Raw genomic sequence first — 26,835 nt, forward strand, 5'->3', positions numbered from 1 at the left:
GACTCAAGGGCCAGCCTGGATCAGGTACGCAAGGAAAAATAACCCACAGATTAGAACTAGCACCAGCCGTTGAGGGAGGGAGCCAGGGGCTGCACAAGAGGGACACAACTGGCTTCAGATCTGGGGAAGTGGGAGCAGGGCTACTTTACTCTGAAACTAGGCAAGGGGATTGAAAGGTGAGGGGAAATGACTGGGGAGTGAGGGGAGTTTCAGGAATAGAGGGAACTGTTCCAAATGTGTCCTGCCTGAGTAGCGCAGGAAGGGCTGGCTTCCTTAAAAGCACAGGGCTTAGGGAGACACGGCACAGCCCAAACATGGTTAGGTGTGTGGATGGGAGGCTGTAATGTTGTCTGCTTCCCAGGGTAAGAACGTTTATTTATTTTTGAGAGTGGGGAGGGGCAGAGAGAAAGGGAGACACAGAATCTGAAGCAGGCTCCAGGATCTGAGCTCCAAGGTGTCAGCTTAGAGCCCAGTGAGGGGCTTGACTCACGAACTGGGAGATCATGACCCAAGCCGAAGCTGGATGCTTAACTGACTGAGCCACCCAGATACCCCATCCCAGTGTAAGAGATTCAGGAGGTAATGGATATCTTGTCTCTTCCTCTCCATGGCTTCAAATGCAGTGTCGGAGTCTATGCTATCTACATTTGTATTTCTGACCACGACTTTTCTTCTGAATGCCAGACCTATATATCAACCCTTGACATGACTGTCATGGAGTCTCCAAGGCAGTTCAAGGCCAAACAGCACTCTTAGCTCTATCACTCTCACTTATCCCTCTGTTAATTTTTTCTAAATCTCAGTAGTGATAACCTCCCGAAACTGACATCATTCCTCTTGTCCCTCCTTTCCTGCCTCCCGAATATTATTGTCACCAAGCTATGTCAGTTTTATCCCAATGCATTTCCAGAGTGTCTTCCTCTCTCCATTTTTTCTGCCAGCCACCAAAGACAAACCACGGTCATGCCTCCCATCTGTTGACTCCTGGACTCTTGAGTGATCTTCCTGCTTCTCTCTGACTCCTTTCTGTCTCTCACAGACTAGCTTCAGTGTGTTGTTGTTTGTTTAGTGTAAATTAAATTGTATCCCTTTCCTTTTTAAAACTTTCAGTAGCTTCCCATTGCACCTAAGGTAAAATCCAAAATCCTTAACACTGTTCACAATTTTTATTATTTTCCCACCTGTCCAGTTCCATCTTGTCATTTTCTCCTTCATTCCACAACCTCCAGCAAGACAAGAGCACTTTATTTTTTATACTCCAGGGCCTTTGCATACATGATTTCCTCTGCCTTAGAAACCATGTTCCCCACTTCGCCTAGTTAACCCCAAGTTCTGCATCATTTATCAGCAAAAATGCTGCTCCATAGAAGGACGCTAAACCTCACGATTTAATTCATATGCCTGTGTCAATTAGTTCTTGGGTGCAGGCACAGAAACCAAGTGGTTAATTTAGGAAGAAAGAGAAACCATTAGATCAATATGAAATCATGCAGAGATTGAAAGGAAAGCTGATAAATAGGCCAGAAGGACAGGGACCAGGCATACACAGATCCAAGGGACAAGTGGGTCTGTTTATGGTACTTTCCCAGTAGAGAATGAGATGCTACTTTTCCATGTCTTTTGTGTCTCTCCAGTGGGGGTTAAGGTCCCGGGAGAGAATCTGATGGGCATAGCTCATACCATGTGCACACGTAGGAATAGGATGGAGCAGAAAGACAACTTGAACGATAGCTCCACACAAACCATACACAATAGAGGGCAATTCCCTCCTTAGGCAGTGAGTGCATTCTTATCAGAAGGAGGAATGGATGCCAGATGTCAAGTGAGTGAACGTTTCCATTGCATGTTTTTGTTGTACTATGTACTTGTCCTCCACAGCACTAGCCACCATTTATAATTATGTGGTGTGGCAGACACCGGGTGAGTGCTCATTTCTTCCCTTCTCTTTAATTTTCTGGCTTTTTCTTGCAGGGAAGAAGGAGCTCTGTGACTCATTTCAGCCAGCGAAATGTAGGGGAAATGGCGTGTGGGCCTCTAGGCCTGCTTTATGAAATCTCCCAAGATCCTCAACTCTCTCTTCTGGCCACACTGCTGGGAACGAAGAAATCCAGAATGAAGCGGCCATGTGATGGAAGAGTTGGATCTTTGAGCCACCACTTGGAAAGAGCTGACCAAGAGATGAACAAGCAATAGAACTGTATTATATTAAGTTGCTGAGGTTTGGGGAGTTGTTTGTTACAGTAGCTAATGAGCTTTACTCTGACCACGACCACTTTATTTTAGTGTTATTGCTCATTATCTGTCTTTTCCACAAGATTATACACTTTACAGAGTTATGGACTAGGCCCATAACTTAGCGAACATAGTGAAATTCAATAAATATTTGTTAAACAAGTGAATTAATTTTTCTTGCCCAACCTTTCTCTCTCTGATTTTTCTTTGAATGGAGGAAGTAAATGAGTGCTAAAGAGACTTTCCTGACATTATCTATGCCCACCTGATGGGCTTCCCACTGGATAGTGGACTCATAGGCAAGAAGTCTTAGGCCATCTCTTCAGGTCAGTGTCCCAGATGCCTCAGAACTGCTTTAGCACATCACGGACACGTGAAGAGTGTGATTGAAATCTAGCAGCAGGCTACCTGTGACACTGCAATTGCTTCAGTCACTTCTTTGTCTTTAAAATGCCATATAATTGCTAATGTAATTAGTAGTGTATACAGAAGGGGCTTGTGCAATTACTGAGTCCTAAGATCAAGTAATTAATGTTCTGTCAACAAAACAGCAACTGTTTCATTAACAACTGCTTGGATCTGGAAACAAGCATAATCAGATGCAGACAGATCAACTAAACATTATCAACTCAGCTGATTTTTTTTTTAGGCACTAAAATGTCAACCCCACAACAGTGAACAGAGTAGAACTTTAAGACTACCTTTTTCTAGTTCAAATGAATATACAGTTGGATGGATAAAGAGATAGATAAAGGCGGGGGAGAGTGGCAGGGGGTGGGGAGAGAGACAGAAAGAGAGAGAGAGAGAGAGAGATGATAGATAAGAAATAGGCAAAACCAAAAAAGCAAATAGCCTTGGATTTTTTTTTCCCAACCTGAAAGGTAATAAGAATCTCATGTCTAATACTACATGAAACTGAATTCTGAAGATCAGAAAGGATATGTGGATTTTAACTTCAGCTATGCCTCTGTGTTTCTCCAATGTTGCCTTATACGAAGAGTCTAACCTGGGATGCAATTTTCTTATCTGAAAAATGAAGGGACAATCTGAATTTATACATTGTAATGTGAAAGGTGAGAGCAAGGCACAAATATCTTAGGAAAGGTTTGCTTGAGTGTATTAGCTTGCTCTGTGATACACTATATAATAAATAATCCCCCCAAATTTCTATGGATTCCAGCACCAAACCTATATCTTTGCCCATGGGTTTGTAGCTCAGCATTTCAGCAGCAAGTTGGGTTCAGGGATATCTCTTGTCTTCCTATTTTAGGGGCCAGGAGGCTGGAGCATGTCCTTCCTGTGGGAAAGGGAAAGAGCACAGAACCCGCACACAGACCCACAATAGCACACCTCTGCTCAGATGTGGTATTTTCACATTTGCTCACATTTCACTGGCCAAACAGGTCACATGGCTAAGCTGACCAGTGGTGTCTAAAAGTCTACTTCTTTCATGGAGAGACAGAGGAGAAGGAACATTTTCTCTGCAATAACGCCCTATGAGAAATTATTTTCAATTTCTCAGTAAGTCATGATCTCCCTGTTTTCAGAAAAAATGACTAAATGAGCGAAATACCTTTGAAAATCCCACCGTGTTTGCCTGGAAAAGAGACAGATGTAAAAGGAAGGCTGCTCATCTGAGGAAATGTGTGTTACTAGCTGTCCCCCTTACTCCAGTCCCCAGCATCGTTTGGGGTAATAATAAAGTCTCACTGAATGTCATATAAGTCTGGGCCTCGCAAGATAGAGTTGCCTATACTAGAAGTAGCTCAATGATGAATCAATTCAGAGCACCTGCCCTTGAGACTTCTAATTTGGGATTCGTATACGACACCCTTTTCTCTTTCCATGGGTGTTATAACATGTAGATCAGAAGTTGTTGGGACATCTCAAGTACACTCAGTTTCAGATTCTCCAGAAGACAGCTGTATCTCCCTTTTAGGTCCCCCTGAAACTCCTGAAAGCAAATTTCACAAACTTTACATAACCTAGACTTTAAACCAGACCACCCCACATACACCCTCAAGATTTAGTGAGAAAATCCATCCAAATGTTTATATGTGATGCATTTAGACACTAACAGATAGCAACTTGATTTTTTAAAATTTCAGATTGATGGTACTTATGGGGCGGGGGGGTGTCCTGTTTGGAACAAGGGGTAAGTGAGGGCAATTGAGGGCATGCCACTGAATGGGAAGCATCAAACTATTAACGGGAGAACAAATGTTCCTTGCCCATTTAACTAATAAAGCACTGTCTTCCTCTCTTTCCTTCTCAGAAACAGAGAAATAAATTACCCTCCAGAGTTAATGCCAACAAATTCTTTGACATTCTTTGCAACTTCTTCAGATAGCTGTAGCCCCATCACAGCAAGCTGTGAGACCTCAGGATTCATGCATCCCCTTGTTTCAAACTTTCCTATTGGATAACTACCATGCCACTGGAAGTACTGGGCACATGGTATGCAAACCAGCCACCGTGCACGTTTTCTTTGCAAATGTGTGTGGGATTATTATATTATTATTATTAATCTTGAGAGAGAGAGAGAGAATGGGGAATCAGTGGAGAGCAAGGTAGGCATAGAATCTCAAGCAAGTTCCACACTGTCAGCACAGAGTCCCACGTAGGGCTTGAACCCATGAACCGTGAGATGATGACCTGAGGTAAAATCAAGAGTTGGACACTTAACCGACTGAGTCACCCAGGAGCCCCAAGATGTGTGTGGGTTTTTTTTTTCCAACGTGGGGCTGGAACTCACGACGCTGAGATGGAGAGTCACGTGCTCCACCGACTGAGCCAGCCAGGGGCCCCTTTGCAGCTATTTTTTAACCTAAGCAAAATATATTTTACATATTTAAGTATAATTTGCATTCACATTTTTAATATATAACATGTAGCCACCACCCCTCCACACACACACACCAAAAAAACCCACATCACTTTGCATAAAACTGTGGCAATGTAAGGGCTCTGTTTATCGTATCTCCTAGTCACACACACAGTTTGGAACGTTTACAACATTTGTGACTTCTGATGTAATAAATCAGAAATTTTTCCCCCAGAATTTCAGAATTAATGTCTTGATCTGTGTACTAAGTATCATAGTACATTATCTAGGAAAGGATTTTGAGAAGTACAAAATGAGACAGCTCGTGGAAGTATCCAGCAAAGCATCTGGCAGACTGAGGGCAAAGCTGCTGTCGTCCGCATCATGCCATGTTCCCAGTGCCATTTCCACTGCTAATCTGCTGCCATCAAGGTGTTAGTTTGTCAAGTTGGAGAGCAGCTTTGTGCTCTGCAGTGAGGTTTGCCTTTCTGTCTCTGGTGGAGAGTAACTGGATTGTTCCCCCAGGAAGGTCTTTGAGATCCTTCAGAAATTCCAGAGCAAATGAGAAGCCATAGAGTTCCATCTTCTCCCCAAACTAGCTCCTGCCCCTAAGAACTCTTCATTATATCACCACTTCTGTGTACTACTCCCTGCAAACCTAACTCAGGAAATACCCACTCGGCTGCAAGCTTATGTCCTCGTGGTGGGAGACTGGGCCTTCTCTCAGGAGATGGCTTTATTGCCAAAGCAAACAGCAAAGGCTGTCTTCATGGTTGAATTGGGTTTACTCACACTTCTGACACCACATGTGTGACTTTTTTCTTGACATCAGCTAATTCTGACACCAACTGGGTATCCTACAATTCAGTTCAATTCTCACACTACCTACCCTTGAATTAGTGCTCCATATACTGAAGGGCTCAAGCCCATAAGACTGCCCTCAGTTCAGACACCAGTCTTAGGTGGGGTACCCAGATTATTCACACTTCTTTATGACTTAGAATCAAATTTGGAGTTCCTCTGATTCTTCCTCAGTTTTGATAATTTGCTAGAACAGTTACAGAACTCAGGAAGACACTTCAAATACTATTAGCACGTGAAGAATACACTATAAGAATACAACAAGGGACAGCCACGTGGAAGAGACAGATAGGGAAACACATTAAGGGCAGGGCACGCCACTCCTTCAGCACTTCAGTGTGTTCACTAACCCAGAAACTCTGAGCCCTGTAGTTTAGGAATTTTTATGGAGGTTTCATTATGTAGGCAAGATTGATGAAGTTGTTTGACATTTGTTATGAACTCAATCTCCAGCCCCCTCTCTCTTCCTTAGAGGCTGGATGTGGGGCTGAAAGTTTTGAGCTTCTAATCAAGGCTGGGTCTTTCTGGTGACCAGCTCTCATTGTAGCGATGACCAGCCACCATCCAGGAGTTATATGGGGCTTGCCAAGAGTCGCCTCGTTAGAACAAAATAGGCTCCTATCACAATTACCACTCAAGAAATCCCAAACATTTTAGGAGGTTTGTGCCAGGAACTGGGGACAAAAACCAACTATCTTCCAATGGTACAAAAATGGTCACCATATTCTTCCAGTGAAATGGAAACAGAAAGCAAATGACTTGATTCCTTTCCTACATGTGTCCTGAGGGTTTAAGAGCAAGAAGGAATGACATCAGTACCTCCCCACTCCCCATCTTAGATCTTCAATTAATATTTATTTGTTCAATATGTTAAGCAGAAAACTTCTCAATCTTACCCAAAGTAAACATTTACTAGTACTTATTTTGTGCCAGCAATGTGGTAGGAAGATGTTAGAAATGTCATGAAGAATAAAACGTAACTTCTGTCCTCAGAGAGCTCCAAGTTGAGTGGAGGAGACAATCAAGAAAATGTATCATAGCAACAGAGGCAAGTGTGGGAGAGGCCTTTCACTGAAAGTACAGGAAGCTCCCAGAGAGGGCTTCCCTGAGAAAGGGGTGCTAACCCTGTGTGACTTATGAGGGAGTGGGATAGAAGAGGGACTTACTTCTGAGCTCACATGAATTATAAATGCCATGTAGAATCTAGCAATACCAATGCGGGAAGGAGCCTTATGCATCTTTTCCAACCCCAGCCATTGAATCTGTTTGAGTGTCAGTCAAGGTCATAGAAGCAAATGTGACTTGGGGCGCCTGGATGGCTCAGTAGGTTAAGTATCCAGTTCTTGTTTTCAGCTCAGGTCATGATCTCACAGTTGGTGAGTTTGACCCCAGTGTCTGGCTCCATGCTGACAGTGCAGAGCCTGCTTGGGATTTTCTCCCTCCCTCTCTCTCTACCCCTCCCCTGCTTGCATTCTCTCTCTCTCTCTCTGAATAAATAAATAATAAAACTTTTTAAAAAAAGAAGCAAAGGTGACTTTAATTAAAAATTTCAGATAGAAGTTTGTACCCTTTGATCAACTTCACCCATTTCCTCACTCCCTCTGGCCCCCAAACCCCACCCCTGAAAACCACTGATCTACTCATTGTTTCTATGAATTCTGGTTTTTTTAAAATTTTTTTTATGTTTATTTTTTTTGAGAGACAGAGAGAGCAGAGGAGGGGTAGGGGGTGGGGGGCGAGAGTTAGACTCCCAGGCAGGCTCTGTGCTGTTAGCACAGAGCCCAATGTAGGGCTCAAACTCATGAACCATGAGATCATGACCTGAGCCAGAAGCAAGAGTAGGACACTTAACAGACAGAGTAACCCAAGTGCCCTGAATTCTGCTTTTTTCAGATTCCAATATAAATGAGATCATAAAGTATTTGCCTTCCTCTGTCTGACTTATTTCAGTTATCCTAATGCCTTCAAGGCATCCATGGTGTCACAAATGGCAGGCTTTCTTTCTTGTTAATGGCTGAAAAATATTTCACTGTAACTATATACCACATTTCCTTTATGCATTCGTCTGTCAACAGACACTTATTGTGGGACTCATTCTGCAACATAGATGTACTTCAAATCAGTACATTGTACACCTTAAACTTACACAATGCTATATGTTATTCATATCTCAGTAAAGCTTGAACAGCTTTTTCAATTGAAAATAATAATACATTCAAAACTTTTTCAAAAGTTGACATCCAAAAATATATCTGACTACTATAAAAAATGATTTCTCTCCTGACACACATATTCTACCATGCTTTTCCTCAAAACACGATTGTGCTTCAAGAGCAAGACTTTAGTCTGTCTGTCTGTTTTGGTCACAGAGTCATTTTGCTCGTTTCTAACTTTCCATTGGAAGGGCTGCTACGGTTTATTCACAGTTTATAACTTGCTTTCTGTAAGTCCTTTTGGGTGCTTTTCTTTACACAGGACTTGGAATGAAAAACCACTGGAGCAGGACCATGACTACCAAGTGTGTTGCTGCTGAGCCCCACATGCAGGACTGCAGCCTCAGTTCTACCTGATGTTAAAGAGGACTCAGAGGATAAAGAGCCAATTTATCCAACTAATATCCAGTGAATGAGCATCTCCAAAGATCTAGGCATGATCCAGACCAACAAGCAGCACACAGTTTAAGCAGGGCATCACATTGTAAACATGATAATGACATCGCTATGTGCACTGTCTTTGCAGTATCTGGGGGCATGCAATAAGGGAATTCAGAGGAGGAAGCCCCGTTAGTATGTCCCTGACTACTCCTGGCTGGATGATGGGCTTCAACAAAGCAGGGACCTGTATCTCTCTTGTTTGCCATTCTAGCCTCTGTCCCTAGCACGTAGGAGGAACTCCATAATGATTTGTTCAGTAAATGAATGAATGAATTTATTTTATTAATGAGGAAATAGAGGCTCGAGAAGGGAAGTCATCAGATTTGACCAACCTCCCAGGGCGAGCCAGAGAGATCCATACCCAAGCCTCCAAACTCCTCCTAATCCGATGCACGTCGCGGTGGATCAAATACCGAAGGTTCAGTAACATTTTCCAAGAATCTCGGGCTCACTGCTTCATAACTAGGCTGGATAAACTTATAACAACATACATCCTGGCATTGGACATGGCTGACTGTATAATTAGCTTATTTCCTACCCATATGGAGCAGCTCAGCTCCTGTGCCTCAGTGGGGAATTCCTCGTATGTTGCTAGGGTCGCCTTCTGGGATTACATCTTCAGAGGTGTGCAGGAGGTGGAGTTGGCTGTGCTGATAAATGAATCAGAGAGACAAGAGGAAAGCTGGCAGGGTCCCTGCAGGCGAGGTGGATGGGGGCTGAATCGTGCCATGGCTGCTCTGCTCCCGTGGCTCTTCTCCCGCTCACCTAAAGTGGACCCAGTGGGGAAACAGTGCCTGCTTCTCCAGGACGTATTGCTTAGTCATAAACCTCCATCTCAGGGCTGTTGGGGGGCAGGAGGGAGGGGTGGCACTGGAGGCAGGGTGCAGGGCAAGGGAGGGAGGGAGAAGGAGCAGAAGAGATATGGGAAGAGGCCAGAAGAGGAGACAAAGATGTCTGGAAAAGTTGAAGGGCCAGAAAAGCCTCTTTAACTCAGGTTTCATAAGTCGAGAAATATTTATCACCCTTGTGAGTCAAACCTCTGAAAATCAATAGGGCTTGAGAGTTGCCTATATTGATCTGGAAGCCTGAGATGTATTGAAATATTCATGGCTGGTTGTATGTGTTCAGAGAAGGCACTGGGGGGAGGGGCCTGTTGCCGAGAGGGAGATGTGTAGGTAGATTTCTAAGTAAAAGCCATTCGCATTTTCATTAAAAATAGATTAATTCTATTAGTTGGACTAAAACCTCACACTTAAAAGGAAATGGGCTTGTTTGTCAGACAAATAAGCCACTGGCAAACCCAGAAAAAAACATTTATTTATTGCTATTTAATAGCAGAAGAGCCAGGGAGAGTAGATAAAATTAGCACGGTATCCCCGTGGGGGATGCAAGGGGCTGCTTTGTTTGCAAAGGCAATTTGGACACTGCTGCTTTGATCTTCACTTTGAGCATTTGAACAGGCATGTTAGTATCACTCATTTCACAGGAGAATTGGGATTCAAGTTTCCCCAACAATCTAAAAAGCAGTACATTAGAAGGAGGTTGTCTGCCTGTAGTCTCAGAGTCTCAATACCCTTGATACTAATTTGATGTGATGCATTTCACCAGATGTGTCTACCTGAACGATAACTGATGCCCAGGAGACTGTGGTCCTGCCTGAGAGTATTAGACTTGGATTTTTCCTCCTTCGAAAATGATTGGATGAAGGCATCCATAATTTAAAATCTGCATATAGATATGACATATGTTACAAATATTTGAGAAAATGCATGCAAGGAATTGAACAACAACAACATATGGGAAATCAGTTCCAAATAACAAGGCAGAATTAAAAATAATCTGTTACCTGTAGCTACCCTCCTCTTCTGTTCCAGTGCAACTGATAGAAATGGTGCCAAAACTCGGCTCTTGAAAAAAACCCAAAAAATCTCAAGCCCAACAAGGCATCACCGTGCGGAGCAAGCATTTGGGAGTCTGAAAGGAACGGCAGATTGGTGTAGATTCCAGCAGGGATCATCATTCCCACCTTCCTCAGGTGCGAGGACGGTTCCAAGGGAAAAGCAGCAGGCGTGGAACTGGGTGGATGGGTGCAGCAGTCTGCCACAACATGACTCCAAGGAAGCCAAGCCGTTCTGAGCAGCTACTGCCCACTTTATGGGGCACAGCAAGTGCTGTAGGCCCTCTTGGCTTCACTGAAAATTCAACTAAACACGAACACACACACACACACACACACACACACACACACACACACACACACACACACTATGTACAGTGGAGCCAGCCCTGGTCTCCCTAAGCTGCTATTTTAGAGAGATAGTGAGGCTGGTTCAACACTGTAAGCTCCCTGCTGCTTCAGGACACTTTCCTTTCTCTAGTTTCCACCATATTGCTGCCACATGGCAAGACAGTTGCAGAAAGGGACAAGAAAGGGCTCCCTTACTTCTGGGAAGGCCTTTAGTGATGGGAAACATCCAAAGTCTGCCAGAAAGCAAGGGTGGCAATACCTCTGCTGTTTCTTCCTGTGAACGTGCCATCGGCCATGTTTGCATCAGCTTTCCGCGGAATTTACAAAATGCTTCTCTATGTTACTCCTCCCAGAGCATGTTAGCTCTTGTACTGTTACCCCCTTAGATGTAGAAATAGGAGTGCAGGGACACTTTCCAGGCTCTCCTCGGAAGTCTCAAGATTAAGTTCAGATCTCCACATCCTTATTTCACTGTTAAAGGAATGCACTTTTCCCTCTCTGCATGCCCGCCCGTCTCCCCCATGCGCAGAAGAAACAATCATGTCTTGCTACCCAGAGGCTCCCTCGTCTCCTAGTGAGATACCACTGTAGATGTTAGAGGCAGAAAACACACCCCAGGAGCATGTTCTCAGAGACGAACCTCCCCGGTGCCATCTTAGGCAGACTGTCCCTTGAGCGCGGCTGATATCACCTGTAGATTACAGCTTCTTTTATTACCACCCCCATGCCTTGCCTCCCAGCTGAGTCCAAGATCATGGGCACCTTCCTCAGAACGAATGGGGCGGAGCAGAAAATGCTCTGAGTCCAGCGATTGGGTTTTGCATCGTATCCATCACCCAACAAAAGTTTCCGAGATGGAGGAGACTGCACGGAAGCATCGTTTTGTCTAATCATTGATGACAGGCTCCCAGCTGTGGTCCCTTCTTCCTCATCTTCAGGCTGTCCTTCCCATTCGTGTTCTGTGTTCCCCGACATTTGATGGACACATTCCTGCTCAACCTAAAATCTGATTTCTACTCATCTCTACTGCTTCTCGGTGGGATGTCTTAAGTAGGAGTCCATAAATAAGTGCGAGCCAGAGGGCCCCAAACTGTCCCTGAACTTGAATGTGTATGTGTGTGTCACCATACCTTTTTTATTTTTTTGAGAGAAAAAGGACCATGAAGTCCACTATAGTCTGCATCCCAGAAAAGACTAGGAATTACAAACACACAGCAAAAAGTTCAAGCTTCTTATCATGGCAGCTGGAGTCCTTTATGCCTCATACCTCACCCTCATGTTCTTCTTCTTCACTTTAGGAACAAACCACGAATCGTTCAGGTCGATGTACAAGATAGCTCCCTCTGCCTGGAATGCTCTTCCTGTCCTCCTGTTACGCCTCAGGAAAATGGGTTCAGGTGTCCTTCTTGTGTCTCTCCTGCAGTCCCAGAGCATTCCTTGCTTTCCACTGTGGTAGCACTTGTCGCACTGCAGTGTGATTGTTTGTTTGACTTTCTCTACGTTGAACCATGAGCTCTCATGGGCTATATTTTTTTGCTTCTGAATCCCAAACACTTAACATATGTCCCCAAATAGTAGATATTCAGCATACATGATAAAACCCACAATAACCTGGTGTGCAATGTCCCCAAACTTCAGTTGTGCAAAGTGTCATCTCTCGTTTGTCCAAGGTTAATGAAATGACCAGGTGGACTTTGCACATGTGACCAGCTTGACATTCTGGAAGCATTCCAGTGGTTTGGCTATGCAAGCCAAATCCTTCCTGTGCGGGCTGTTGTTTGGTGCCACCTGATGGTAATTCTTCACTCGGGCTTAAATACTGATGGAGAAGACTCTGGGTCTGTGGGCTGGCATTTTTTAGGACAGTAGAAGGGATTCCAAGAATTTCCCAGTCAGTTAGAATCTGCTTCATTGTCCAATTTGGACTGGAAGAACACTAAGGATGTGAACACCCACACCCTACCACCCACATGAAGTTTTTTTTATTGTTTCCAGTGCTGCTTCATCCCCTGCTTCTATGTCATCCATCTCTACTCTCCCCCAAGAATATCAGACTTCAGCTCCATTTGAGCAAAGGACATGGGCTAATTACCAATGTCATGGTAGCTACATTTGCGCATGTATGAGGGTCTTTTACTCTGTTTGCAGGAAGCAGACAGGATTAGTGGAAGCAATTTAATTTCAGATTTCATCTTCCTGATTCTCCTAAGCCATATCTCCCTTGAAGAGAACACACAAGGACAGAGGAACAATCCCATCAGTCCCTGATTCTGAGCACCCTCATGCACCTGTCCATGACCTCAATGGGACCTCGACCTGATGGGGTATACATTCTTGGTGACACCAGCCCATAAAGCCAACTTCAACACATCATGTCTCGCTCCCAAAACCTTCAGGCTCTGTCTTCTAAAGATAATGTAGGTGCAGGGAAATTATCTACTTTGTACAGTACCAAGAACTCTATGTATATTAATGTTTGTTTTTTTTTTATTTCTAGGAGAGAGAGAGAGAGACAGCGTGAGCAGGGGAGGGTCAGAGAGAGAGGGAGTCACAGACTGAAACAGGCTCCAGGCTCTTGAGCTGTCAGTCAGCACAGAGCCTGACGCAGGGCTCAAACCCACGAACCGCAAGATCATGACCTAAGCGAAAGTCGGACGCTTAACCGACTAAGCCACCCAGGAGCCCCTAGAACTCTATGTATATTAGATTATGCAATCCGCAAAAAACCTTGTGAGTTAAATAGTATTATTCCTGTTTTGCATAGGATAAAATGGAGGCTGATAAACATTAAATAGCTTATCCTGTGCCAAGGACCAATGGTCAGGATTTGTGTGGAGACTAGTTTGACTCGAAAGCCCACGTTTTTCTACTATGAAGGCAGAATATTGTGATGCCAGGTAGCTGGATTTCTGAAGTTAGGCTGAGCAACCCACTAGCTGTGTGACCTTGGCCAAACTTCTTACCTGCTTGGTGACTCCATTTCCTAAGTAAAATGGGAAAAATGAATGAATACTTATAACGCATTTAGAACATATGTCAGGACTTGGTAAATATGAGCCACTATGATTATTATAATATATGTCTGATAACCTGGTGACCATATTTTCCAAACAAAGCTTTGGACAAATAGTCTGACAGGTAAAATTAAATTTAGGGGTTGGGCTGGATGATGGTGTCTATAATAGCTCTAGAAAGTGACCACCATACCTCTATTTTAGAGACCATTGATTAGCATTTTCCTTCCACTTGTGACACCTTCTGTATATTCACTTTTTAAGCCACAGAAAAGCATTAGGATAATAACATGAAGAGGTTTTTTTTTTTCCTACAATAACCTCTAAATCCCTTTCCTCATCAGTATGCTGGTAGGCACATCTATTTAATATGTATTCTTTCTCCTTTTTCCTCCCAGTGCTTCTTCCCCACACTCAGAGTGATTATTCTGTGTTTTCATTAAGAACATTTTCCATTTGCCAGTCCAAAACACAGCTTCTCAGTGTGATGGCATCATTTCCTGCAGAGAGGAGAAGTCTTTCCATTTGCAACCAATCACAAGGCCAGAGTCAGGCAAGAATTAACTTCCAACCCTTCTTCCTCAAACATAAATGGGAAGGTCAAAAGCTGACCCTGGAGACTGTCTCCTGCCCATTTCTGCATACAAATTCCAGGGAGTTTAATGTCTTACTGGCAAAATTTTCCTCTGTTTCTGTTTTATACTTTGCAGGCTCTAATTTGGTTAAAATAAATCTAGCAGCGAATGTCTTCTAAAAATCTTACAAGGTGGGGCGCCTGGGTGGCTTAGTCGGTTAAGCATCCGACTTTCGCTTGGGTCATGATCTCGCGGTTCATGGGTTCGAGCCCCACGTCGGGCTCTGTGCTGACTGCTAGCTCAGAGCCTGGAGCCTGTTTCAGTCTGTGACTCCCTCTCTCTCTGACCCTCCCCTGCTCATGCTGTCTCTCTCTCTCTCCTAGAAATGAATTAAAAAAAAAAAATTTAAAAATCTTACAAGGTAACATTAGAGGTTGTGCTTTATGGTGTGATGATCAGTTTCATTAGGAGGTATTATTTTAATATAGAGAGATCTAACTTATTTAATACACTTTTATTAAAAATTGACACTGAGCCACCGACTAGAATAGTGGATGAGTAAGGCTAGGTCCACACCTTGAGAAGCATGAATCAGAAGTTTGGAGGGTGAGTAGATATGTTCAATGTCTCATGAAGGATGCAGCATGAGACATAGAAACTGTGAGCAAATAGAGGGAGAGCCACTCACCACACCAGGAAAAGAAGGAAGGCTTCTGTGAAATTATGATTTATAGTCAGAAATATATAGTTGGTCTTCATCCAGCTTCTGAGTCAGAGATCCTAAAACCCTTGGAATTTCCTAAACGATAAGAGCAATGTGAGCATCTTTTGTTGTAGTACTTGGTCTTTTGCCCTTGGTTCTTGAAATAGCTCCAGAGCCATAAAGGTGAAAGGAGTGCCATGTTATTTATAACAAACCTCTTTGAACCATACTTGAGTTTATGTTAATCAGGCGACTTTTGGAAAGCCACTAAGGATGGGGTTGGTTGCCAAAAGGACTATGATAAAGGAGCTGGACCTTTCAGCCCCATCACTAACCACCAAACAGAGGAAAGAGGCTGGAGTTTGAGTTCGATCACCAATGGCCAAATGTTTAATCAATCATGCCTATGTAATGAAATGTCCATTAAAAAACCCAAAAGACAGGTTTAAAGAACTTCCACGTTGGTGAAACAAAACATGCCCATGTGCTGGGAGGGTGGCACACTTTAAACTCCATGGGGACAGAAACCCCTGTGTTGGGGGCTCTTCTAAACTTCACCCTATATATCTGTTCATCTGACTATTGATTCAAATATTTTAATCCTTTGTAATAAATCAGTAATTTATTAAATAAACTGACCTCCTGAGTTCTCTGAGCCACAGCAGCAAATTATTCGAGCCTGAGAAGGGGGTCATGGAAACCTCTGATTTATAGCCAGCCAGTCTGGTGACAAGCTGGATTTGTGATTGGCATATGAAGTGTGGGCAGCCTTTTGGGGCTGAGCCCTTAACCTGCAGGATCTGATGCTATCTCCAGGTAGGTAGTGGGAGAATTGTGTGAAGTTTGTGGGACACCCACTCGTTGTCCACTGAGAATTAGAGAATTGCTTGATGGTGTTGGAAAAAAAACACCTTTCCAGAAGAGCAGACTTCAATGAGCTGATCTTGAAACATGAGCAGAAATTTGCTATGGTTGATGCAGGAACACTGAGGGAACCTGAGGAGTGAAAGAAGCAAATGTAGGAATGGAGAAAGAGTAATTACATTGTGAAGAATATAGAATAACCGATATATATGGGTGGAGAAGATGGTTGAGTTTTCTTTGGAAAGACTATAGAGGCGCCATCACTGAGACACACCCATAATACTAAAGGATCACTCCTTTAAATAAGAGCAAAGAACCAGATTAGTGTTACTCAAGGATACGTTATATTCAGACTCCTTGTCATGGGGAAAAAATGTGTAAATACCCAGTGTTGACTTAATATATTTTTATTATGCTTTGTACAAATATAAAATTAAGTATAACTTTTTATAAGTATTAAATAACTACAAAGGCATATTCACAAAGTGAATAGAAACAAAACCCAAAAGACAATAAAAGTCATTAATTTAAGATAATAAGTAATTTTGTTTGGCAGAAACTAAATTGTTATCCCCAGCATGAACAGGGTGCTGAAAGCTACAATTCAGTTACTTTGGAGATTGATTGATATGTTTATATTTCTGTGTGTTACGTGATGACAAAATTCTCATATCACTTTCCCCTTTTAAAATTACTGGAAACTTTCATTCAGACAGTGTGCCATGATAGTATTTCATCTTAACTTTATGAAATGCATAATTCATCTATTAAACCTAACTCTGTTCTTTTTCATTAGTCACCTGTTATAGTATGTCATTTCCAAGATGTCAAATCAAAGCCTTAATTTATTAAGAAAAAAAACTTTAGGGACAAAAATCATGGTCTATGAAAGTGTCTTTTAATTGTAAATTATCTCTGGCAAATAAGCCTTGTGTTTATTCCTGGTAAAGAATTCAGTGTGAGTATACAGAGAACAGGGGCTGGTAGCTGTCGTTGTGATATTAGGACCTGCCAACTTGCTTCTAGCTGGACAAGCCCAAGTACAAGTTCCCTTTGTACAAGTGCCCTCCCCTTCAAAAAACCATAAACACTGTCTTAGGATCACATAGCTCTGGATCTGCCTTCAGATGCCCTGAATACTCTGATAATATATTTATATCACCATCAGAGTAAGACAAATTCTAAATCTCATAAAAAAAAAAAAAAACTTGTAGACTAAGAATATGTTTGTGGATCCCAGGAGTCTGCTAAACCTAGTTTGAGTAAGGCTGTGCCAGATGATCTTAAAGATCCTTTCCAGTTCTGAAGTTCTCCCATTATCCTTAAAGTCAGGAATGATAAACAACAAACACAGGTGAGTTCTAACTAAAACCATCAGGTTATGCAAATTTGTCTTCTGTGATTCAACCCTTCCTTCATCTTCCTCATTCCCAGGAATCTCAGAACTCTGTCCTCATAAAAATCTCCTCTTGGAAAAGAGGAGGATCCTGGCCCTTCGTGTCTGAGTGTGGATTTAATCTATGTTACTTCTTGCAAAGATAATACACATTAAGCCTGAGCTCTGTGTATTAAGCTTTCCTTTTTCACTTCTTATTTTTGAGCCCCTATGCAGGCATTTCAGATATCAATAAATAAGTCCAGGGGAAAACTGTTTGGTGGGGGAAGACAGAGAGGCTCGGGGGCATACCAAGGAGGTGGTGAGCCCTGGGGACATTTCAACCCTGAACATCTGGAGCCTGAATCACATGAGTGATGACAGTGAGAGGTGCACAATTATAAACTGGGCAGATTTGAAAATTGATCCTGAATCAAACAACCACTAATTTTCCTGGTCCCCTCTGGCAATCATCCTTTCAAACTGTGCAGGGCTTTAAAATATGAAAATAATGAACTCCTGGCAACCCCCTTCCTTTCCTCTTCCCTTTCCTCCAGCTTCCCAACCCCCTCCTCATAGAAACCTTCTTGTTGGCTATCTATATTCAAATTACACTTTTCAAGCTGTCCCCTCAGTAAGTTCAAGAAGAGTTGATTTCCCTCCTCAACTGCTGCTAAACTATAATTGCCTGCTATATCTTTTACCCCCTTTTGAGTAAGCGGTGTTAGATTTGCCACTTTGGCTAATCCTCAGGAATCTGACCTGTCATTATACAAACTTCTAAAAATATCAGCTTGCACTTCACAGTTTCCGTTTTGTTTTTATGTAATTCCTCTTCAATGTATTTTATTTGAACCTGTTAACCTGCTTTGAAGGGGAAAAAATTTTGCTAGCTAGCATTGCCTGTCATCCGCTGTGTTTGCTTGCCTCTCAAAATGCCTCAGATGAGAATGCTGGTCTCTGGGTAGTTGAATAAAAATGAGAAGAAGGAAACAGAAGAAAGACTCATTGACACACACATTTCTCTTTGGTGTCTATGATCGCAGCAGAGAATGTGTCCCTTCTTCATCTTCTCTCAAGTGGGGCGCTGTGGAAAGACTACAGGAATAGAAGGAATCCAGCCCCTTCTTTCAAACACCTCCTAAGCACCAAGCACCGCACTATGTGTGGGGAATGTGCAAATGTGAGCTAATGCAGGTGGTAAAGAGAGATTCTTGGTGGGTTCAGGGTTGATGGGAATGGCAGGGCTGCAAATAAGGGTCTGAAAATCATGCTGGACAAGTAGAATAGTCCTTTTCATAAAAACAAAAGTCTGCCTACTTTGGCTGTCCATAGCAGGGAAGGAGACATGCCCCTTCAGATTATGGAAATGCTTTTGTGAGAGCAGGCTCAAAGCTGGTGGAGGAAGGCTAACTGTGAGACAAAAGCTGGCCATGCCTTCTCAACATTTATGTACCACCTATGTGGTTTTCTACAGCTCTTCCTGGTCACGTCACATCTATGAAAGGGGAAGAAGTGGGAGTGTCCCCACCTGTCCTGAAAAAGCTCACCAAGTGACTTCTGGCCTGGACTCTACTTCTCCAAGAGCACAGCGATAGATAGGCTTTGTCCCTGCCAGACAACCTCCCACGTGGATTACTACACAACACCTCCAGTCATCTCTGTAGCAGTGTGAAAAGAACTGTCCAAGCTGGGCTCAGGGAGCACACTAGATCCACTGGCTCTCCTGGCCAGGTTAAATTCACTCTACAGGTCTCTGGGCTCCATGATGGGCAAGACCACTATGTCTCCCTGATCCATACCATGCCTGAAGACTCCACCACATCTCACAGAGTGTCATCACCCAACATTCAGAGCCAGCCCTGGGAGCCCTTTCTGCTAGCCCAAGTTCTGACCTGACGGCCTTGTTGTGGTGGCCTCCTTCTCCAACTCTATCCCTTCTCAGTGAAGTTACCCATGATAGGTTGTTCACATGGTTCGAAGTGTCCAGTGAGTTTATCTTTTACATTCAGTTCAATAAATGACTTCCAAATAAAAATGAACTATTGGGACCACATCAAAATAAAAACTTCTGCACAGTGAAGGAAATAATCAGCAAAACTAAAAGGTAACTGACAGAATGGGAGAAGATATTTGCAAATGACATATCAGATAAAGGATTGGTATCCAAAATCTATAAAGAATTTCTTAAACTCAACACCCAAAAAACAAATAATCCAGTGAAGAAATAGGCTAAAGAGATGAACAGACACTTCGCCAAAGAAGACATCCAGATGGCCAACAGACACATGAAACAATGCTCAATGTCACTCATCATCAGAAAATACAAATCAAAACCACAATGAAATACCACCTCACACCTGTCAGAATGGTTAACATTTACAACTCAGGCAACAACAGATGCTAGCAAGGATGCAAAGAAAGAGGATCTCTTTTGCACTGCTGGTGGGAATGAAAACTGGTGCAGCTACTCTGGAAAACAGTATGGAGCTTCCTCAAAAAATCAAAAATAGAACTGCCCTATGGCCCAGCAATTGAACTACTAGGTATTTATCCAAGGGATACATGTATGCTGTTTTGAAGGAACACATGCACCCCAATGTTTATGGCTAGTAATTGTTATGGTTAGTAATTGTTTACTATCAACAATAGCCAAAGTATGGAAAGTATCTAATGTCCATCAATGGATGAATGGATAAAGAAGATGTGGTATGTAATACAATGGAGTATTACTCAGCAATCAAAAAGAATAAAATCTTGCCATTTGCAACTATGTGGATGGAAGTAGAGGGTATTATACTAAGCAAAATTAATCAATCAGAGAAAGACAAATATCAGATGACTTCACTCATATGAGGACTTTAAGATACAAAACAGATGAACATAAGGGAAGGGAAGCAAAAATAATAGGAAAACAGGGAGGGGGACAAAAACATAAAAGACTCTTAAATATGGAGAACAAACAGAGGATTACTAAAGGTGTTGTGGGAGGGGAGGATGGGCTAAGTGGGTAAGCAGCATTAAGGAACCTACTCTTGAAATCATTGTTGTACTATTTGCTAACTATATAAATTTTATGATGTAAATTTTTAAAAAATTAATTTAAAATTTTTTAAAAAGAAAAATATTAATAAAAAATAAAAATAATAAATGGCTTTCAAGTTTCTCAACTTGAGCAAGCACTGGATAGGCTAAATATAAAAATATGATGAGTAATGGAAATTACAGCCAATTTTACAGAAATAAAAGAGGATATGAGAATATACAGTTGTATGACAATAAATGGATCGCCTTGATGAAATGGACAAATTCCTAAAAATACACACCTTATCTAGGTTGAATCATGAAGAAATGGAAAGTCTAAACAGACCAATAATGAGCAAGAAAATTGAATCAGTAATCAAAAACCTCCTAACAAAGAACATCCTAGGACCAGGTGGTTTCATTAGTGAATTCTACTAAGCATTAAAAGAATTAAAGTAATCCTCTTCAAATTCATCTAAAAAGTTGAAGAGGAAGTAACTATCCAAATTCATTTCATGAGGTTGGCATTACCCTGATACTGAAACTAGGCACCACAATAAAATTATAGACCAGTCACCCTGATGAATAGTGACACATAAATCCTAGACAAAATACTAGAAAAAAGAATTCAACAGCATATTTAAAGGATCATAGTGTTGACCTATGGAGATTTTTATCCTGGAATGCAAGGATGGTTCAACAAATGAAAATAAATCAATGTAATATACCAACAAATGAACAGAATGAAGGAAAAAATAACATAATAGTCTCAGTTGATGAAGAAAAAGCATTTGACAATATTAAAAAGCATCCAGATTGAAGAAGAAGTAAAATTACCTTTGTTTGCAGATGACATAATCTTAGATGTAGAAATTTCCAAAAGTTACACACATACACATACACACACACACACACAATTATTAGAACTAATAAACGAATTTATCGAAATTGTGGCATACAAAATCAACACACAAATATTAGCTGTGTTTCTAAACACTCACAATGAACGATCCAAAAAGGAAATTAAGAAAATAATTCCACTTTCAATCAGAAGGAATAAAATACTTAGGAATAATCAAGGAAGAGAAAGATTTACATACTGAAAACTATAAAACATTGATAAAAAAATTAAAGCAGATACAAATAAGTGGAAAAACATCATATATTCATGATTTCAAAGACTTAATATTATTAAGATTTCAATACTACCCAAAGTGATCTATAGATTTAACTCAATACTTTGGGGGGGCCTGGGTGGCTCAGTCAATTAAGCATCCAACTCTTAATTTTGGCTCATATCATGAGCTCATGGTTCATGAGACTGAGCCCCACACTGGGCTCCGTGCTGACAGCCCAGCGCTTGCTTGGGATTCTCTCTCTCCTCTCTCTCTGCCCCTCCCCTGGTCATGCCCTCTCTTTCAAAATAAATAAATAAACATTAAAAAATAGATTTAACACAATCTCCATCAAAATCCCACTGACATTTTTTTCAGAAATAGAAAATCCATCCAAAATTCAAATGTAATTTCAAGAAACCCAAAACAGTCTTGAAAAAGGAAGAATAAAATTAAAATTGGAATTCTCACACTTCCTGCTTTCAAAACTTATTATAAATATATAGTCATTAAAACAGTGTGATACTGGCATATAAACATATGGAACAATGGAATAGCATAAAATGTTCAGAAATAAAACCTTGCATAGATGGTCAAATAGTCTTATGGATGACAAGAATACTCACTTGGAAAAGGCCAGTCTCTTCAATGAATGATATTGGAAAAACAGGATTTCCACAAGCAAATGAGTGAAGTTGGACCCTCACATTACACCATATACAAAAATGAACTCGAAATGGATTAAAGACCTAAAGTTAGGTTCCAAAACTATGGAACTTCTAGTAGACAACATAAGGGAAAATCTTCATAACACTGGATTTGGCAATGATTTATTGGTAATAACACCAAAAGCACAGACAGTAAAAACAGTAATAGACAAATGGGATTATATAAAACTTAAAAACTTTTGTGCATCAAAGGACACAGTCAATAGAGTATAAAGGCAACCTATGGAATGGTAGAAAATAGTTGCAAATTACATATTTGATAAAGGGGTAATATCCAGAATATATTAAAAATTCCTATAACTCAGCAACAAAAAGTCAATTATCTTTATTTAAAAATGGACAAAAGACTTGAACAGACATTTTCCCAAAGATATATAACAGCCAACATCTACATGAAAAGATGCTCAACGTCACTAATCACTGGTGAAATACAAAGCAAAGGCACAATGAGATACCACCTTTCACCTATTAGGATGGCTACTATTTAAAATAAAGGAAAATAAAAAGTGTTGGAAAGAATATGGAGGAATTGCAATTCTTGTGCAGTGTTAGTGGGGATATACAGTAGTGCAATTGCTATAGAGGATACTCTGTCAATTCCTCAAAAAGTTAAGCATAGACTTACCATATGATCCAATACTTTCACTTCTGAGTATATACCCAAAAGAACTGAAAACAGGGTTTTGAAGAAATATTTGTACACCTATGTTCATGACAGCATTCTTTGTAATAGCTAAAAGGTGGAAGCAATTCATTCATTGGTAGATGAATAGATAAACAAAATGCGGTATATGCCAGTAGTAGAATATTATTCAGCCTTTAAAAAGAAGGAAGTTTTGGGGTGCCTGGGTGGTTCAGTAGGTTAAGTGACCAACTCTTGATTTCAGCTCAAGTCATGATCTCACAGTTGGTGGGTTCGAGCCCTGCATCAGGCTCTGTGCCCATGGTGTGGAACCTGCTTGGGAATCTCTCTCTCTCTCTCTCTCTCTCTCTCCCCCCTCCCCCTTCAGAGCTTTCTATCTCTCTTCCTCTTTCAAAACAAACATAAAAAAGAAGGAAATTCTGACACATGCTACAACATGAATAAACATTAAGGATATTATGCTAAAATAATTAAGCCAATCACAAAAAGGCAAATACTGCATGATTCCACTTATCTGAGGTACCTAGAATGGTCAGCTTCATAGAGATAGAGAGTAGAATGGTGGTTAACAGGGGCTGGGGGGAGGGGAAATGAGACATTTGCTAAATGTACAGTACGGTGTTTCAGATTAGAAGGTGGAAAGTTGTGGCTAAGGATGCAGGTGATGGCTGTAAAACAGTGTTAATATATTTAATACCACTAAACCGTGTACTCAAAAATGGTCAAGACAAATTAAGGTAATTTTTATGTTATTTTAACAGAAGAACAAAATTTTGAGATGTACAAAAAAGTCTGCTGAGTAAGACCTAAGCTAGGTCCTTGTAAAGCTCATGACAGAGGGTATAGATGAATAAACAGAAAATTCCAATGTGATAGAGTAAGAAGTTGTTAAGAGGGGATTTTTCCTAATGTCCTGGAATCATAGGCTAGACCCCACAGCAAAACGTGAAAGGTACCAGGACTCCCAAACCCTAAAGAGACCCATGAGGAGATGTCAGTGACTGGCCACAGACCCTACCCCATTGCTCTTATCAAGAGATATCTGAACATTTCTCCTGGACCACCTCTCACTTCACTCCTGTGGGGAGAGAGAAGGAACATTGATCAGCTTTGTAAGCAGGGGGCGAGTTGCAGAAAGACACTCTTCTTTCCTCTCTGGGCAGAAAGGGACGCTTGCCCTTCTGCAGGTTATGGAGGGATATGAAAGGGCATCAGGTGTGTGCACTAGCAGTGCTTGCAACCAAAGGAATCGTGACTCTTGCATCCCTGCTGGGTGCTTGCTGGACTGAAGGACCCAAGTTTCCCCTCTGGAGCTGCCTGGTGAGTAGAGCATGGAGAACGTTGTATCTGATTTATCTAAAGTTTAGAGCATATGACAATGTACAGAGTGCTGCCTGCTTCTCATTCTGAGCTTCTGAAGGTAGGAGGTCTCCTCAAGGCATCTGAGCCATCATCAGGGTTTGAAGGCAATGCAGTGTCATGTGTACAGAATGACATGAAGCAAAGTCCACCTCCTCCCGGTTCCCATAGGGTCTAGAGGATGAGGAAGAGAGCCCAGTGGCATCTGTGGCTCCAGGTGAAGAACCACAGAGCTTAGCTAAGAGGCAGAAGCAGATGGGCAGCCCAGGTTCTATTGGGCCAAACATTTCATGCCGAACCCAGAGGAAAGCTAGAGTGTGCATTGCTAGCTGGGCTCACAGCCAACATGGCGCCCTACCAGGCAACTCCTTGGCAATGGAAGAGGCTGAGGTGAACATTCCCCCAGAAAAAAATGTTGCCGTCCACCTACATGAAGATCATAATATCAGCAGAGAGATAGAAGCAGATCAAAGCAGAGTGAGGCAAGGGGCACATCTCTGCCACAGCCAGGAGAAGCCCCTTTCAGAACGTTCTGCTTCCTCTATCCTCCTCCCTTACTGTGACTTCAGAGGAAATTCACCATGATGAGTGGAGAGGGGTGGGCAAAGACCAATGTACCTATTCCTGCTTTCAGTGGGTACAAGCCTCACCTCAGCTGGAGAACCAGAAGAGCTTGGACCGCATATGAGACTAACATTTTAAATGGGACCAGACTAAATTTTAACAAGTAAAAATGATTGGATTATTATGGGATTTAGGCAAAGTGCCTTTAAATGTTCTTACCAGACCCATTTCCTGGTAAGAAGGGGTGTGAGTGTTCAGAATATCTGATTGTACAGAGTATCTGAGAGCAGCCGGTGGCAAAAAATAAAATCTTTTGATGTCTTTCCTCAGGGGGAAAATTTACTTAGTCAACCTCTTATACTAAGATAATGCAATGCAAGGGGTGCCCTAGGACTCAGTGGAGGGTTACTTACTGGGTGTTTGGGGGTGCAGGGTGGATGTTGTGGAGAAGACAGTGCTTAGCTTTAAGAGAACCAGAAGTGTTTGACCTAGGGCTGTCTGGATGGGCCAGTCAAGGCCCCTCTTCTTTTCCAACACGTAGTGCCTTGGATGAGGGGCCCCCTCAACATGAGGGCTGCACCCTTCATTCTCTCTGCATATGCCTTTGCCACCCGAGTGCTGCCCATCCCAACCACACTACTGGTGGCTCCTTAATCTTAAGCACTCTATTGGCTCCCTGGCATGTCCCAGAAACCAGAATCACTCAGGTACCTTCACACCTCCATACCTCTCTTCCCACACAAGCCTTTCTTGGTTATATTCATAAGTATGCACAAGTCCTACTATGTGGAGCAGTAGAAGGGACCTTCTTAAAGTGTGTGTGTATCCTTCTAGAATCTTGGGTTATACATACATACATACATACAATAAAATAACAGTATCTTGTGATAAGTGAATAAACCATGTGTTGGGGCTGGGAAAAGAGAGTAAGCTCATATTTGAATGAGATTCTTTTTTTTTTTTTTTCTTTAAAGAGAGGGAGAGCATGAGAGGGGCAGAGGGAGGGGGGTGGAGAGAATCTCAAGCAGGCTCCACACTCAGCATGGACCCCAGCCTGGGGCCCAGACCCATGGCTCTGGGATCATGACCTGAGCCAAAGAATTCAACCGACCCTGACACTCAACCGACTAAACCACCCAGCTGCCCCTGAATGAGACTTGAAGGACAGGAGTGGTCGTAATAGTAGTAGTAATAATACTAACACTAATATTAGCAGCTCATCTTTATTGAGAGCTTGAATGCACCAGGTATCATCTCTCATTCTTCAGAACTCCCTCATGGAGACACTTATACAAATGATGGCAGATTATTTATACTTAACACTCACATGTCCTCTTTCTCAGTTTAATCCTATTTAGTTAACCCCATTTTACTGATGAGAAAATTCAGATTTCATAATTGAATAACTTGACTAAAGATTATCCAGAATAATTAAATGACTTGTCCTTCATCACAAGGCATTAATTGTAAGCATGATAGCATTTGGGCTGAAAAGAAGATATTATGTTCAAATACTTAAATTCTACCACGTAAGCTCCAATTTAACAGCATTAGTTGAAGAAGGCTTTTCCACTTATATGCATAACCAAAGTCCTAAAAAATTTCCTAGCATGTACTCTGGGAAAGGAATGTGTGGCCACTTGCATGAATTTTGAATGAACATACAAGAGAAAATACATGTGATATTCATCTTCTGCATTGCTTTTATAAGTTTAAAGCATCAGCTTACATTAAACCTTTTCAGAAATGCCCTGACTAGGGAAGAAGCAACAGAGTTGCTAAATACAGAGTTTAGAAACTCCAGTTCAATCATGATGTTCTAAACCTCAGAGCTCACTAAAATAACAGAATAGAAATAGAATAACAGAAAAGAAAAACAGATCTTATTGTTATAATCTATCTTGTACGCAGGGAGTTTTTAGAAACTTTAGAAAGTTTCCCACTCTTACATTTTATTCTTTGGGCACTTTCATGTCTCACAGTCAAGATTATTGTGCCAATTAAATAAAATTGAAATTCAGACTGTGTGCCCTGCCTATTTTATAGTGTGAT

The sequence above is a fragment of the Crocuta crocuta genome, unplaced genomic scaffold (assembly GCF_008692635.1).
Source record: "Crocuta crocuta isolate KB4526 unplaced genomic scaffold, BGI_CrCroc_1.0 scaffold395, whole genome shotgun sequence".
NCBI lineage: Eukaryota > Metazoa > Chordata > Mammalia > Carnivora > Hyaenidae > Crocuta > Crocuta crocuta.